This window comes from Rhinolophus sinicus, linkage group LG05 (genome assembly GCF_036562045.2).
Source record: "Rhinolophus sinicus isolate RSC01 linkage group LG05, ASM3656204v1, whole genome shotgun sequence".
NCBI classification, from domain to species: Eukaryota; Metazoa; Chordata; class Mammalia; order Chiroptera; family Rhinolophidae; genus Rhinolophus; species Rhinolophus sinicus.
This window is the reverse complement of record NC_133755.1, coordinates 140288797-140303848: the sequence shown is the minus strand read 5'-3', so window position 1 is coordinate 140303848 and position 15052 is coordinate 140288797. Positions and strand designations below refer to the sequence as shown.

The 15052-nt window shown below is 38.5% G+C and overlaps 1 long non-coding RNA gene across 1 annotated transcript; it reads right to left on the bottom strand.

Annotated features, from left to right (window-relative positions):
* Window positions 1–7839: 7839 nt before the first annotated feature.
* LOC141566959 (uncharacterized) lies at window positions 7840–11361 on the bottom strand. Its single transcript, XR_002137639.2, has 2 exons — window positions 8494–11361; window positions 7840–8115 (listed from the first exon to the last, which is right to left on the bottom strand). It is a non-coding gene; the product is annotated as an uncharacterized LOC141566959 (long non-coding RNA).
* Between the last annotated feature and the right edge of the window lie 3691 nt (window positions 11362–15052).

Genomic DNA, 15052 nt, shown 5'->3' with positions numbered 1-15052 from the left:
AGTGTAATGGAGAAAAATAGAGCAAGGGAGGTGGGGGGTTATAATTTTAAAGAGTGGGAAGGAAAGGCCTATTGAGAAGTTGACATTTGAGAAAAGATCAAAAGAAAGTAAGGGAACAAGCCATGTGAATTCCGGGGTAAGTGGCAGGAGGGTGCCTGGGTGTTTAAGGAGAAATAGTCAGTGTGGCTGGTGCAGGAAGAGCCCAGGGAGACAAGTAGATTAAGACAGAGTGGCAAGGGGAGGAGGAGGGCAGGGAAGCCAAACAGCGCCTCGAAAGCCTTCGTAGGGACTTCAGCTTCTACACTTAGTGAGATGTGAGCCCTCCGTAGGGTTTTTAGCAAAAGAATGACACGATCTTCTTGCATTGTCACAGAATCATTCTGACTGTTGTGATGAGTACAGATTGAAGGGGAGCAGGGGCTGAAAGGACACCAGTTAGGAGGCGACGGTGAGAATCCAGAAGAGGGCCGAGAGCTGCTTCCACCGCAGTGGCCGTAGTTTATGTGAATGGGAATGCTCCGAGAGGGTGGGAACGACGATGATTCAGAGAGGAGGCAGTTGCTATCTTTGAGTAGGAGAAGGGATGGGATCTAGTGTACAAGCCACAGGGATTCAGAGCTAGTGACTTTTCATTCATAGTTACAGGAAGGAGGTGAGAGAACGTGGGCACAGATACCAGTGGGTGGCTGTGGTGGTGGTGATGGGGGTGGTCTGTGGAAGCTCTTTTCTGATCACTCCCATTTCTTAGGAAAACAGGAAATGAGGGCTGAAAAGGAAGATAGGGGAGGAGGTGTTGGTGGCTTGAAGAAAAGAAGGTATGAAACAGTGGGTTCAGAGAGTAAGAGAATGAATAGATTACATTTGCCATGGTTGATCTTTTCAACCCCAGGTATTGTTTAAACAGTTCTCTAAACATTTTGGTCCTGAATCTATGTACATGAAGAACGCATCATTTTGAAGCCAAGTATATATTTCCAGAATCTAAACCTTTTGTAAATGTTTCATCAGCCCCAATCCCCCTATTATGAAATCTTTTGGACAGGTATTCTAAGAAAGGAATCTCCTGGGCCTCCTAAGGTGCTGATCCAAAGGGAAGATTCTTTCTAACTAACACATTTTTAGCATTGGCCGTAATGGTTTTTCCTTTCGTGTGTGCGCACGCGATGGCAGATTATTATTTAACGAAAATTAAGTTGCTTCCTATAAACAATTACTGCTCATGTTTGCGAATGAGACGTTAAAAAAAAAATCATTAGGAATATTTAAAACCAACCAAACTCAACACACACTACTTTTTGATATGAGTGAAAATTAAACTTAACACCCTGGTTCCTAGCAAACATTTAAAGTTCTAAAAATGCTGTTCCAATTACTCTAAAGACAGAGGAAAGCAGTTACAATTCTTAGGCAGAATCATTTATTCTGCTTATTCAAGTTCAGTTTTGAATGACTTTAGGCAGTTTTTCACTCTTGGGCAAGGCCCATCCAGCCATTCTCAGGTAGGTTTGATTTTTTTCCAGATGGGCAATTTAAAAAATATTGGTTGAAAATGAATAATACAAATGTTCAGATTAGATCCAATCCATGATCACCAGAGCCTCTGGGTCTGTGCAGGCAATGAGGGAAGCTTCTCCTCTGACGCTTTTTCTCACAGGTTAAGAATGCGTACCACAGCAACCTGGATTCCTTTACTACTACACTATAAATGGTTGAAACATGGAGAGGACCCAGATTTTAAGTTAAAAAAATTTTAAAGGACTATTCGTATTTTCAGTCCAGACCACCTCTTAAAGTAACAAAAATGATCATAATTCACTGAAATGCTTTATTGTTTATCCTAAATTTGTCTTTTCATTCCCTCACAGAAAGGAAATGGAACTCAAATAATAACTAATTTCAGTCATAATACCTCTGGCATAAGATATTCCTGATAAGTTTAAAAAAATAATCGCTAACATAAGCTTTTTGTTTTACTCATAGCTTTTAATCATCTCAGCAATTCTTGCCCCTCATTTGCACATATAATTGAGGGTTGACTGTGCTACTGCTACACGCCAAATTTTATTCTGCTCACATCAACCACGTTCAAACTTTCTGTGTCTCAGGTCTCAATTTCTTTGCTTACTGACAGTAGTGTATCTATTTTGTGTGAGAAAGGACAGCATGCCTTACATTGATTATTTAAATAAAGTTAATCCTAAAGTCATATTTGCATAATTAATATCAAACAGAAGCTGCAAAACCTGGGGAAACTTGGAGCCAGCCCAAATAAGCCCATTGTGTAGAGCTTGTCTGGTTCTTCCTCAGGAAGATGCAGTCGGTGCTGGCCTCTGCTTCTGTGTTCGAGAGCATTCTATCAACATGCCTCATCGGGTGCTGTTACAGACCACTGCCACCATTCGTGACTTCTCCAGGGTAGGCACCTCCCCTTACTCACTTACTTTGCGTTGCTTACAGAAATGAAGCACTGAATACATCTTTGTCAACTTGATAAATAATTCCAGAAGACAAGGGTTTTGAACTTGATAACCTCAAAGTTTCTTTCCTGATCTAAATTCTGTGATTTCTATGATTTGTCTCAACCGCCGCCTATGGATTTTAAAAACTAGGAATGTTTATGGGAATATACAAAAGTTGCCAATTTGGTCATTAATGGACTGTTAATCCTTTTCCGGCATTATGTTGGTAATTTAAGACCGAGAGTGAAGTAAAATCCTGTTAATAGTTATTCTAGATCAGTGCTGTCCAATAAAAATATAATGCAAGCCAAAAATGCAAACCACAAATGTAACTTAAAATTTTCTGGTAGCCACATTAAAACAGTAAAAAAGAACCAGGTGAAATTAATTTTAATAATATATTTTACTTAACACTATATGTCCAAAAATATCATTTCAACTTTAATGTAAAACAATTGTGAAGATATTTTACAATCTTTTTTGTGTGTTAAGTCTTCAAACTCCAGTGTGTATTTTATAGTTGCACATCTCATTTGGGACTAGCCACATTTCAATTGCGTAATAGTCATATGTGGCTGGTTAAGTGGCTGCTCTCTTGACAGTGTAGCTTTAGAGCCTGACGCTGGAAGTGCTCGGTGGACCAGGAGCTGGTTAGAAATGCAAGCCCTCGGAATCAGAATCTCCATCTCAACAAACAATAGGTGATTGTGTGGACATTAAGTTTGAGAAGCACTCTTCTAGAGGGAGTATCCTAATTCTTTTTCCAGTGAAACTTTATTTTTAAGATTTTTGTAACTTTTACATTTCTAATTTGTATAAATGTTTTAGGAGTCAGTATGCTTCCTGGCTCTCCAACCCCCACCCCCGGCCCCACCAATGTTTTTAATAACCTGTTTTTATCTAGTTGTAAAAGCCTAACTTGTTTATACAGAAAAATTAGAAACTACAAATAAGAACAAAAGGAAATAAAACCACTTGTCATCCTACCAACCAGAGATAACTACTATTGACGTTTTGGGTGTTTATCTGCCTGTCTCTAAAATGTTGTTTATTTCTTAATTACATAATAAATTCTTATAAATAAATAATTCAAACAGTAACATAAAATAAGATCCCCTTAATTACTTCCCCAAATGCAGTCCTAGCTTGATCCATTCAGCAGGTGAAGAACATTTCCAGTTTTTGGCAATTATGAATACAGTTGCTGTAAACATTGACTTTCAGGTTTTTGGGTAAATATGTAGGAGTCAAATTCTTTTAGAAAGCATCTTCATTAATGGCTGCATTGTACTTCAGGACTTGAATGTATATGAATATATATTCATTTATTCATTTCATCAACAAATATTAAGTACTGACCCTGTATTAGGCAATGAGAATATAGTAACTATAGTGTTGCTCAATGTTGGTCCCAATCCTCAGAGAATTTGTTTTTAATCAAATCCCTATTGATAGACATTTATTTCCAATTTCCTTATCACAACCAATTAGTTTTAAAATTTCAATTCAATCATTACTGGTCATCTGCTATCTGCCCCCAATTTTCCTAGTTTTCAAGGGAAAAAACCAGCGAATAGGCAGTAGTCTTGGTTGGAGAGTCACCTAATTGTACCCACAGCTTTAGTTAAAGATGGCAGGAGAGGGGAAAGACGGGAGGGGTCAGAATCTAGCCCCAGGCAGCTGCTGAAGGTTCATTCTAGGTGAAGGTGGAGAACCCGGAACATCCTTCATGTTTCTAGGCCAGTGGTTTCCAAACTTGAGTGTATATCAGGATCAGCTGGAGGGCAGTTAAAACAGATTCCTGACCCCCACTTCTGATTCAGTAGGTCTGTGAGGGAGCCCAGTGATTGGCACTTTTAACCAGTTCCCTCGTAAGGCTAATGCTGCTGGTCCCAGGGACATACTTTGAGATCTTCCCTATGCTATTTCTGGGAGTTTCTGAGTCTGAATTTCTTAAATCTGGGCTCTCTTTCATCAGCAGTTAGAAATTCAGAGATCGAGAAGTAGGTATCTTCGAAGATATTGGAGAAGTTCTTGGTGACTCCTGTGGCCCTAGACGCTCCTTTATAGGAACACCTGACAACTCCAGTTCCTCGGAGTTTATTTCTAGTCTTCTTGAGCTACTATCGTCATGCTGTTTCTTCCCTGAGTTACACTGGTTGTCAGGGGAACTTGAACCCTGGCACTTTCAGCACCACCGGACAGCGGGGAGGGACTTCACACTTGAAGGGTTCTTTCTGGAGCAGTGTCTTAGTAACAAGCTCAAAGTTTCCTCATGTGGGTTAGAAGTGACTGGGTTTCCAGCTGCAGGAGCCTTGTGAAAGCTGCAGGGCATTCACCCAGAGACTAAAAAGGCTGGAGGGGGCATGCTCACCCTAGATTTGCCGGGGAGTGTACAGCTAACTGCAGAGAGGGTTTTTTGGTTTCCTTCCCTTAGCTACTCTGGTGGGCAGGGTCAAATAAATGATCTGTGGTTCATTCCCCTCATGGCAGGTTTGAATCCTGTTTTACTTTCACTAGCTCCATCACTAACATTCTTGGGAAATTTCCTCAGCTGTAAAATGAGAACAATCGTCCCTTTTCTCAGGATGCCTGTGAGGATTGATACAGTAATATACATAAAGTACCTCGGTAATGCGGTACCGAACACAGAAGGCCTCTCTTTATCTAATGGGGGCACGGGGCAGTAGTGAAGCTGTGGCCCACCGCGCTGTGGGTCCTTCAGTGGACTCATCACAAAGTATGCCTGGTTCTGTTTTTACTCCCTCTGGAAAATGCAGGTCGCTATAGTATTGGGGACCTACTGTCAAGTCACTCACAAGCATACACACTCTGTGTGTTTGTGTGGGGCGGGGCTAAGATGGGAGCCTACATTAGCTGACAGGATAATAGCCACACTGTACAAACCCTTGAAGACTTTCCAGGATCTAGGGTGACTATTCACTGACGGGACTTTTAGAACTAGAAGGAATAAGGACTGATTCATTTCAATCATTCCTTTTACGAATTATCCTAGGAGGTTAACTGACCATCTCAGGGTCAGAGAAAATTGGAATAGAGTTCCTAACTCTGAGCTCGCCTTGTTTTCAGCTATTGCACCCTTTCTAAATCTTGCCCCTGTTGCTCTATCCATAAAGCACTTGCTTTATTTCCCTTTTTATTATATATATATATTTTGTGTACAAAATAAGAAGTCAATTAGCACAGTTCTGTGGCTCCAAGTTCTGTTTAGAGAAGGATGTTGGATGAGTAGAAATTTCAGGTCAAGTTGGAAGAGTGAGAGTATGGATTGGCCTGACAAAAGCACTGGAACCAATCTTCATCTTCATGCTTTCATGTCATTCCCAGATACTCTAAACGGTAAATACTACTTATAGTTTCGCTATAAACATTATTCCAACAACCTCATTTTAGCTGGTTGGCTGTTTAGTACCTATGTTTATATTCCAATTTTATGTTTTAATAGGAATGTTTTCTTGTCGTCTTAGGCGTATCTCAGCCAATGAAAATAATTTCCCCCCTATGCCAGAGACTTACTCAAAGAAAATAATCAGAAGCATACTTTTTCAAAAGTCTATAAAATGTACACTTTAGATACAACATGCAGTATTTGTTTTCTAAAGGAAGGTTTCTTTTTCCTTCTTTTATTTTTATTTTTATAAATAGGCCTTGTTTTAAAACTCCACTAACAGAGGAAATGGTAAATAATTTCAGAATGGTATGTACAGAGTGCACTCCCATCCCCCCACACCATCCTGCTGTCTTCTCAGTTCCTGTTAGTTTTACTGAAAGAAGTAAGGACCTATATAGGCACAAATCTCCATTACAGGAGAGCTTGACTTCCCAATGTCTTATCCCTCATTCTTAGTAGAAAGGAAGATGGTTGTGGTGGTTCCCTTGTATTCCAACTGCAAAGGAAACATTTTTTTCTTTGAAACGATGTTAAAAATGGTGTGTGGGTTTCCCTTAATTGCGAATTAGATAGTTTACTAAGAGTTGGCCTGAAAATCCCATAGCCATTTTAAGATTATTTCTATGAGAAACACATTTATAGGTCCAAAAAATTGGCTGACCACCAACAAACATTTGAAATACAATCTGTCATAGATTGGGAAATGGTAGGATATTTTTAAAATTTTGATTTACACAAATTGTTTCAAGTGTGCATTAAGCCACAAGCATTTCATGAGTTCCTGGACATCTGCTGCATTAACAAATGTAGTACCTGCACTAAAGCTCAGACATAACTTGGGGGTTCATCATACTAGTTGCTCTACTTAGGTATATGTTTGAAATTTTTCATAATAAAAAAATCTTCAGACATAAATTTCAAAAATCCCTGAAGGATCAATCCAGGGCAAAATAGGGAGGCAGTATAAGAACCCCTAATAAGAAGTAAAAAGTTGAATTTTGAATTGCATCTATAATATAGACAGCAAACCAGCTATCAAAATGTTCAAAACATTTGAAATAATGGACCTATTTTGAAACATCCAAAGTCTCACATCACTGTTGTTCATAATTAAGAATGTCTTTCAAATGCCTATAACATTTTTTAAAAATCCATTGCAATTAATATAAAAAGGAAAATTAAATTCATCTTTTTAAGCATGCCTTTTTAGTATATTTACCTCTTTAAGATGTAGTTTAATAAAAGTCTATTCGAATTCCTAAGATAATTTTATTAAATTTAATAAATTTATTAACATTTATTAAAAATGTTAAAACATTTACTTTTTAGATCTATAGAATCAACTAATAAATTTTCTACAACATCCTTTCATATCATTTATAAACAAAATATTTTAAAAACCTACAATGGCATGATATAAAGAGAGCAATAATTATAGTAGAAAAAATAAATGAAATATGATATGCTTTCTGCTATGTACCTGTGAGTTTTACAGAATAATCATTACAACAGATGTCCTTAGAGAACAAAGGAGAATGAGAAAGTGTAAAGGTGGAGGAAGGCATGGAAGATATTTTCTGTTATCTTCTACTGTGTGGTCTTTCACTGCACTATTCTTTAAACAAAAAAAGGTCTCTGCAAGGGCAAATCCTGCTTCAAATGTCCGCTTAGCCTCCTGACTAGAGAATAATGTGTTTGTGTAGTATATGATTACACCAGACAAGACTGTGAACACATGTGATTTACTCAATGATTCTATTCTGCTTCCTTTTAAAGATAAAGAATGCATTTAAGTCGATTGTGCATGAGACTGTAATAATTCCTTAGAAGGCTCCATTCAAACAGAGAATAATATTACCTTCTTTTAAAACATTAAGAGCACACCATTTCCTTGGCTATTTTCTTTCTAGGCAGTATCAATTAATACTTTTATTTATTTCAAAAGAGAAAAATATAAGACACGAGTAATTACTTTAAAAGAGTTTTAATTTTTCTTTGTATAAGGAAAACATCCCCATAAAATGTTCACTTTTCAAAAGTCTTTATATACAAAAAGTTGTGTAAGATGGAAGAAATAACTAAAAACAACACAACCACCAACACAACAGTAGCCCAGGTCAGGGTGCAGATCTCATGAAAACAAGCTGCTCACATTCCCAGAACCACAATCCCGGGGAGGAAACTTGCTGGGTGGCAGAGCCCAGAGGAATTACTCAAACTATGAAAATCCCAAAGCATGGTCACCTAGAGGGAAATGAGGAGAAAGATATGACTTGAGCATGATTATTATTTTCTCGTAATAGTAAAGAAAACAACCTTATATGGTAAAGGTGCGTGAGCTCCAACTTCAACAGGTAGCTAATTATATATATATATATATTTACCAAACATAGGATGTTATTAGGTTGGTGCAAAAGTAATTGCGGTTCTTGCGATTATTTTTAACATTCTAAACCGCAATTACTTTTGCACCAACCTAATAACTAAAGCGGAAAACACACAAGGATACTTGCCATTTGTCTTTAAAATAATATTCTCTAAAGCACTCTCACTTATTGATCACAGATATACATGTAAGTGGTATTTAAAATACTAAAACATAGCAAACATTTGAGGACTTACTGTGTACTAGACATACTGTTCTAGGTACTTCATGATTTAGTTCACTTAAAACCAGGTAGCTTGTCTCTTGAGCTCTTGCTTTTAATTTCGCTCCAGTTGTGTAATGTGAAATCGGATTTTAAATCCCATGATCATACAACTATTCTCCCCAGATTGTAAATTCTGCTGCTTCTCAGTGAACTTCCACCCCTCTGACTCGTTCACCTTCTGCTTTTACCTGCTTCCCTGTCTAATCTGGACCCCTTGTCATTTCAATGACGCCCAAACTCCCACGCAGGCGTCTCTTGCTGAAGTCAAGCCAAGGTGTTGCCAGCACCAGCAATCTCTGTGACTGCTCCTGCTTTCCAGCAGTGAAACATTACTGCTGATTTAATCCAAGGAAAAGGCATGCTGCCTGTTAAGTGGGCCTGCGCTGCTGCTCAGCAGTCCTTTCATTGACACTTCGCAGCATCCACAGCAGCTGTTCCAAACCTCCGCCAGGATTAAATCCCCAAATCCACACATCTATCCCTTTATTGATTATCTTACCATGGAGTTATCTAAAATTCATCTAAAGTAGGGTTGCCAGATAAAATACAGGGTGCCCAGTTAAATTTGAATTTCACATAAACAAGGAATCATATTTTAGTACAAGTATGTCCCAAATATTGCATTACAGAAATATTTAAATGGTATTTAAAATAATAAAAACATAGCAATCTATGTACTGAGTGCCTACCAAATGTTATATAGAACACACTTACTACTAAAAACTTATTGTTTACCTGAAATTCAAATTTCACTGGGCATGCTGTGTTTTAATCTGCTAAATCTAATTCAAATTCCCTTTCCATTCTTAGAAGTGCCCTTCCTTTTGTCAAAGGTTAATTCTCTGAGCTAAGGTATTGATCTTTCTCCTTACTTCACTTTCTTCGTTCTACATATTGCTTCCCTTCTACTTTCAAGCACGCCCAGGTCATCCCTACTAGGCTATTGATGGTCCCAATTCTTCACCTCTCCATGAACCCATGCCCTTTGGCACGTCACTTTGCTATTTGTCTAAGGCGGTGAATTCAATTTCCCCGATCTTTTCATCTGGGCTTGGCCGCATTACAGGCTCTGGCCAATAGAATGAGGCAGAAGCGCCAGTGTCAGTTTGGAATCTAGGCCTTGGATGTTTCTGCTTGCCCTCTTAAAACTCTTCTTCCATTTTCATGAGAAAGGTATGCCCAGGCAAGTCAGATAGTCCAGGAAGAGGATGACAGATAGGTACTAAGAGTCCAGTCTAGAGTAGAGCCCCCAGTATGCTTGCAGATGAACAAGTAAGCCCAGCTGACATCAGCCAACCCTCAGACATGTGAACTATAATAATAATTACTGTTTTAAGCCACTGTGTTTTAGAGTGTTATACAGCAAAAGCTAAAGGAAACACCTAATCTGAAAAAAACTCTTCTTGGCCTTACTATGGAAACTTTCTTTCTTGCATTCCCAAACAGCTACAAGTTTCCTTTATTTTTTGGCCTCTGCTCTCTCATGACCTATTCTTGTTATCTATACCACTTCTCTCTTAAATGACACCAAACACCTCCTAATGGTCTGTCATATAGCTTTGGCTCTGTCCTCTTCCACCTTGACTTCTGTACCTGACACTGTAGATCACCTGACACCTTGGTTAAATCTCCCCCTCCTTAATTGCACTGCGGTTGTCCCAGTCTGTTTGTTTCGTCTACTTCAGGGGCTCACCTTCTCTCTGTCATTCTTCATTCCACATCTTTACCTCCCCTCCCAATCTCCCTTCTGAGCTTCTAGTTCAGCTGGTTCTCAAACTATAGCATGCATTACAATCACCCAGGGGGCTTACTCATATTCAGATGGCTAGAGCCCCGGTAATCTGGGGTGGGGCCCAAGAATTTTCATTTCTAATGAGTTCTCAGGGATGCTGGGGCATCACTTTGAGAACCACTATCCTAGTTTCGTATTTCCAACCATCTGTCTCTACTTGGTTATCCGCAGGCACCTCAAACATCACATACAGAGTCAATTAGGCTTTTTTTTTTTTCTTTCCCCCTTTTATCGTAAGCTCTAGGAACCAATTTGGGCTAATTAAAGCAAAAACAAGAATTTATGAAGAAGTTCACAGGATCAATGTCAAGGCTGATAAACTACGGTCCAAATAAGAAAGGAACCAGCAAAGAGACTATTTGACAGTAGGAGCCTTACCTCTAAGTCTGAAAAAGTAAACAGCATTTCTTGTGTTGAGTCCCTCTTTGTTCAAGATTCAATTCCAAATGAGAGTCCCCTCCCATCCCTTAGTTGTGCCAGACAGAAGTGATAGGAGGGATTGTGGCGGGAAGTAGCCATCAAGGACTCCTCTTCTCTCCTGCTCCTCTAGTTCAGGCCCTCATAATCAAGCGGGTGGATTACTACAATAACCTCTTCCCTGGTTGTCCTGCCCCGAATCTAACCTCCAATTCAATCTCCACATCATCTTCAGTTCTCTTTCAAACATGTGTCATTTTCTTTTTTGCCTTGTCTGGTGTAGTATTCCTGTCTTTTCTTGTTTTAAGTAATAAATTGCTTTCCTTTATGTACAAGTGGTTGGGATAGTTTTACCTTAACAGACTAATAAAATGGAAACGTAGTTTTAGAAGGTAGGAAATACATCCCATTGTTAAATCAGGACCTCATTCCTTGGTAACAGGGCAAGGGTCAGAAGTGGTCCCAAAGTTTTGCATAAAGACCCCTCTAGGAGCCTTTAAGAGATCAATGTCTCACTAGACTGAAAATTCACTCATGACAAGGACCTAGTCCTCATTTTATCACCGGCACCTTAATAGCTCACTTAATAAAATGAATAAAGTTTCATCTCCAGGCCCTGCCTACGTTAGATTACAGGCATACCTCAGAGATATTGCGGGTTTGGTTCCAGACACCACAGTAAAGTATCGCAATAAAGCAAGTGTCAATCTTTTTGCTGGTGGAGGGTCCTGCCTTCAATTTGTAAAAAATGCAACATCTGTGAAGCACAATAAAGCGAAGCACAATAAAACAAGGAATGCCTGTACTGGATTAGTCTCCTGATTTGCTGGTCTGCAGTCTCTGCCTGCCTATCTCCTTAGTACCAAATCCTTACTGTATACCACTGCTAGTAAATCATTTCCCGCTCAAAACCTTCTGACTCCCCAATACACGCTTGCCCACTCTCAACTCCTCAGTATTCAAAGCCTCCCATAACCTGGTTCCAACAAATTTTCCTAGGCTTTCTTCGACTCCCTACTTATACCGTCAACCAATCTAAACAATTAAGTTTTCTTTAACATAACTTACTTTTTCTGATCCGGTTGGTTTGGTTTCACTATTTGGAAAGTCTTTCTTCCATGGTGTCTATCCTACCCACATGAAAAGTCTAGTTAACACCTGCCAATGTTCTCAATCTTTTTAAATCCATGACCCACCATCCTAGGTTCTTATTGGTCATTTTCCCTTGTACCATTCCCCTTAACTCCCTGGTTAAGGATCTTTCTATTTGAAGCTTTTGTTAATTAATGTGTTATTTTATATACACACTTCATATGAATTAAATACATACCATTTTAAATTATTATATACTTGTATTATTTGTCACTGATTAATCTTTGTATTCACCAGGAGTTTAGTGCCTTACACAGAGTAGTGATGACTAAAATCCATTGAACAGATGAATAAATGGCTGTTTATCATGTGGGGCTAGTGTTTGGGGCTGGTCGCCTTGAGGTAGCAGTCAGTGGCTGTGTCAGGAATTCCTGAACTGTTGGAATTAAGGAGTACAAATCTTGGCAGCTTGGAACTGGAAGGTGAGTCTAAACCAAAGATGATCAGGTTGAGAAGAGAGTTAGATGCTGGGAAGCCAACATAAGCATCAAGTAAAAAGATCCAAAAGTTGAACCTGCGATGAAGTGCAGAGTGAAGGGTAGGAATGGAATCAGGCAAAGACACAGTCGAAGCGGTTCAATAATAGGTTGATGGGGACCTGGGATGGTAGACTTCTTTAGGGCTTGCGCATAGCATTTACCAAATCAAAATGAGTGGTTTGCTGGTAAAATGGAGTTGTCTAAGAATCAGAAGTTGTGTTGGCAGCCATTTATCATTTCTAGAAAAGAAACACATACATAGAAATAAATTTGTAATAGCAAATACAGTGAAATGTATATAGACCTGCTTTGAGAGGTAGATTTAATCTGAGCTCCATTTTCTTGCTTCTGACCTGTCACCTTAATTTGTTTCACATATTTGCACAAGTTCACATTCAAGTTCTAATATATTTTTTTATTCCTCTATATTATGGATAAACAAAAAATATTTTAAGAGCTATATCATATTACCTGATACCAAATAGCAAAACTCAGAAATTTGTTTTGCCTTATTTTTTAGACTTTTAATCTACCAATCAGTAAAGCTATAATAAGAACATTGTAGTAATAAATTCTGATTTTTCTAAATTAACTATTCATAGACTGGAAAGATTCCAAGAATATTTTACAGTTTTTTTTTAAGTTACAAATGTAACACACACACACACACACACAAAATATATATATAATATATAAATTTATAAATATATTAAAAAATGCATATTTTATTATTGAGAGTTCTAAAGAGTATAATTCCTACAGCTACCTTGCCCCAAAAATCATTCGTTTGCCTGTCAACCTGTGAGGTTGGGTTGAATAGCTCTCTGCCACACACAGTGTTTCCTTGAACTAATTAGCAGCAAGCATTGTGGCAAAGACTAATGTCCACATGAAAAGCACAGCAAAATTCACTTTAAATCCTTTTGTAAATGTGCACTAGTCCTCTGCATGAATTGTAAAATAAATTTTGTTATTTTGAATTTAATTAAATGCCGAATAATGTACACTTTTAAAGCCTGTATCATTCTTCCTGATATTACTGAGACGATAAACTACCATATTAGTGTCTTTAAAAATTAATATATTTGGCAAGCAACATAGAAAAATAGGAAAATCACTTAGCAAGGAGCTAGGTGACCAGGACCACATTTACCCTGTGGGGTCTTAGATTTATTCTAAGTCTCAATTTCCTCATCATAAAAACCTAAAGACATAAAATTTCAGTGATTCTTGCTAGGAAAACTGCCTTGGAATTGCCTGTGGATATTTTTGCTTGTTAGATGTGAGAAGGGAGGGCCTGGGGAACTTTACAAAACTTCCTACGTGATTCTGATGCATATTACTGGTTAAGAACCAATGGTCTAAATAATTTCTTGGGTCTTTTGCAATTCTAAGTGTACTTTTTACATCCAATCAATGGAATTTTAATAGCTCCTAGCTTTCATCATTACTCTCTTCTTGTTAATGAATAAATGTATTTTAGGAAATAGACAAGCTGCCTCTAAATTATGAGTAGCTTACAGTTACTGAGTGTTTACCAGTTCTAAAGTATTAACTCATTTAATATAAGTCATTCAATCCTGAAAACACTGTGAGATAGGTATCAGTATATTACAGATGGGAAAACGGAAGCACAGAAAGTAATTTGCCCAAAGTCACAGAGCAGGTAAGTAGGGAAACTGGACCATAAGAGCCTAAATTCTTAACCAGTATGCTACACTGTCATTCAATAAATGACCTATACATACAAACAGTGCCCACCACTCTTCCCCACCCAAGTAGCACTGCTTTCCTTGCTACTTTAGAGGGGGGCTGAGGGGGGTGGGAGGATGTGGTTTTAGAAAATTTGTGGGATCAGAAATGATGGAAGGCAGAAGCTGGGAAAAGCAAGAATGAAATGACTCCAGGGAGCTAAGCCTAAGACCCCCGGCAATGAGTTACAGCTAGAGACCACTCAGATTCACTGAAAAGGGTAAATATCCCTAGGAGTGATTTTCCTTCAGTTATCATTTCATTGTATTATGCTTGAGACATTTCTTTCTAACTGGTGAAATATTAATTTAAAAAACATTAGAAATTTACCTGATTGGATAAACTAGATCCAAAACTATAAAGTAAAACAGGTAAGTAGCACAAAAGCTAAGGAAGAGTCAGAGAGAGGGTAATGATAATTGAATGAGTCAGCCTATCTCTAATTTTGGGTATACAAAGCAGAATTTATAACATTCTACCCTGGCACGTGTAGTATGAGGTTCAGATGGCAGAGACAATACATTATAAGGATAACCTTCCCCTCCCAACAGTATGGAGAGTGATCTAGCTCAAGTCTGTGGTCCTGTATGTACAGTGTTAAATGCCAAGCTACACAGCAATGCTACTTTTTCTATCTGGATGCATGCAGCAATCTGGGTGCGGGCACCCAGTTAGAGATGGTGTTTTGCCAGGTAGGAGTGATAGGAAGTCAACAAGACTAAGGAGATGTGGTTCCTGGCAAGAGAGTGGTAAAGTAATTGAAAATAGAATGCAGTGGGAGATCAAAGGAAGGGAAGGCAGGAGAAGGCTGATGAGGAGAAAAAAAGAGTGGTCTGTGGATTGGAGGTCCCAAGTCAGAGAAATCTGAGAAGGGTGAGAGGCCGAGGTAGAGTGAGCACTGGAAATGAGATGTCAGGAAACAGAATGGTTGTGAGTCA